Source organism: Arachis stenosperma, chromosome 2, assembly GCF_014773155.1.
Source record: "Arachis stenosperma cultivar V10309 chromosome 2, arast.V10309.gnm1.PFL2, whole genome shotgun sequence".
Lineage (NCBI taxonomy): Eukaryota > Viridiplantae > Streptophyta > Magnoliopsida > Fabales > Fabaceae > Arachis > Arachis stenosperma.
In genome coordinates this window covers 43,011,636-43,014,114 of record NC_080378.1, presented here as the reverse complement: position 1 = coordinate 43,014,114, position 2,479 = coordinate 43,011,636, and the positions used below count along the sequence as shown (strand labels likewise).

Below are 2,479 nucleotides of genomic sequence, written 5' to 3'. Positions count from 1 at the left end.
AGGAAGAATACTCATCAGAGCTCATGAATGGCAGAAGTAAGTCCAATGGAATCTCTATGGTCTCATTTTGAGCCTCAGATTCCCATGATTCCTCATTGGGGAACTCACTGGAGGCCAGTGCACGCCCATTGAGGTCTTCCTCAGTGGCGTTCACTGTCTCTCCTTCCTCCCAGAATTTGGCCATGTTAATGGCTTTGCACTCTCCTTTTGGATTTTCTTCTGTATTACTTGGGAGAGTGCTAGGAGGGAGTTCAGTAACTTTCTTGCTCAGCTGACCCACTTGTCCTTCCAAATTTCTGATGGAGGACCTTGTTTCATTCATGAAACTTTGAGTGGTCTTTATTAGATCAGAGACCATTGTTGCTAAGTCAGAAGTATTCTGCTTAGAACTCTCTGTCTGTTGCTGAGAAGATGATGGGAAAGGCTTGCTATTGCTAAACCTGTTTCTTCCACCATTATTGTTATTGAAACCTTGTTGAGGTCTCTCTTGATTCTTCCATGAGAGATTTGGGTGATTTCTCCATGAAGAATTATAGGTGTTTCCATAGGGTTCTCCTAGGTAATTCACCTCTTCCATTGAAGGGTTCTCAGGATCATAGGCTTCTTCCTCAGATGAAGCTTCCTTAGTACTGCTTGGTGCATTTTGCATTCCAGACAGACTTTGAGAAATCAAATTGACTTGTTGGGTCAATATCTTGTTCTGAGCCAGTATGGCATTCAGAGTGTCAATCTCAAGAACTCCTTTCTTCTGACTAGTCCCATTGTTCACAGGATTCCTTTCAGAAGTGTACATGATTTGGTTATTTGCAACCATTTCAATCAGTTCTTGAGCTTCTGCAGGCGTCTTCTTCAGATGAAGAGATCCTCCAGCAGAGCTATCCAAGGACATCTTAGATAGTTCAGAGAGACCATCATAGAAAATACCTATGATGCTCCATTCAGAAAGCATGTCAGAAGGGCATCTTCTGATTAATTGTTTGTATCTTCCCCAAGCTTCATAGAGGGATTCTCCATCCTTCTGTCTGAAGGTTTGGACTTCCACTCTAAGCTTACTCCATCTTTGTGGTGGAAAGAACTTTGCCAAGAAGGCATTGACTAGCTTTTCCTAAGAGTCCAGGCTTTCTTTAGGTTGAGAATCCAACCATATTCTAGCTCTGTCTCTTACAGCAAAAGGGAATAGCATCAGTCTGTAGACCTCAGGGTTAACCCCATTAGTCTTGACTGTGTCACAGATTTGCAAGAATTCAGCTAAGAACTGATGAGGATCTTCCATTGGAAGTCCATGAAACTTGCAATTCTGTTGCATTAGAGAAACTAATTGAGGCTTAAGCTCAAAGTTGTTTGCTCCAATGGCAGGGATAGAGATGCTTCTCCCATAGAAATCAGGAGTAGGTGCAGTGAAGTCACCCAGCGCCTTCCTTGCATTGTTGGCATTGTTGTTGTTTTCGGCTGCCATGTGTTCTTCTTCCTTGAAGAATTCGGTCAGGTCCTCTAAAGAGAGTTGTGCTTTAGCTTCTCTTAGCTTTCGCTTTAAGGTTCTCTCAGGCTCAGGATCAGCTTCAACAAGAATGCCTTTGTCTCTGCTTCTGCTCATATGAAAGAGAAGAGAAAAAGAGAATGTGGAATCCTCTATGTCACAGTATAGAGATTCCTTGAAGTGTCAGAGGAAAAGAGAAATAGTAAGAAGAAGGAGAAGAAGAATTCGAACTTTAATTAGATAAGGTTCGAATTGTGCATTTAGAAGGAGTGGTACTCCATAAATAGAAGGATGTGGGAAGGATGGAAGAGGATTTTCGAAAATTCAATTAAAAGATTTTGAAAACATTTTGAAAATTTGATTGATAATTTTCGAAAACTCAAAGTGGAAAAGAAATCAAGTGATTTTTGAAAAAGATTTTGAAATTAGAAATTAAAAAGATTTGATTGAAAACTATTTTAAAAAAATGTGATTAAAAAGATTTGATTGAAAAGTTATGGTCTTAAAAAGATGTGATTGAAAAGATATGATTTTAAAATAATTTTAAAAGATATGATTTGAAAACAATTTGAAAAGATGTGATTTTGAAAATTAGTGACTTGCCTAACAAGAAAAGATATGATTCAAACATAAAACCTTCCTTAACAGAAAAGGCAAAAAAAAAATGCTCAATCAAATCATTAATTGTTAGTAAGTATCTTTGAAAAGGGAAAGAAATTGATTTTGAAAACATTTGATTGAAAAGATATGATTTGAAAAAGATTTGGTTTTGAAAAACTTTGAAAACTTGAAAAAATTGATTTTGAAAACAAAATCTTCCTCCTAGCACCATCCTGGCGTTAAACGCCCAGAATGGTATACATTCTGGCGTTTAACGCCCAAAATGCACCCTTTTTGGGCGTTAAACGCCCAACCAGGTACCCTGGCTGGCGTTTAAACGCCAGTCTGCCTTCTTCACTGGGCATTTTTGAATGCTCAGCTTTTTCTGTATAATTCCTCTGC

General features: G+C 38.5%; 1 non-coding gene across 1 annotated transcript; it reads left to right on the top strand.

Annotated features, from left to right (window-relative positions):
* The first annotated feature begins 943 nt into the window (after positions 1 to 943).
* On the top strand, positions 944 to 1,051 carry LOC130964562 (small nucleolar RNA R71). Its single transcript, XR_009080651.1, has one exon. It is a non-coding gene; the product is annotated as a small nucleolar RNA R71 (small nucleolar RNA).
* Positions 1,052 to 2,479: the final 1,428 nt, after the last annotated feature.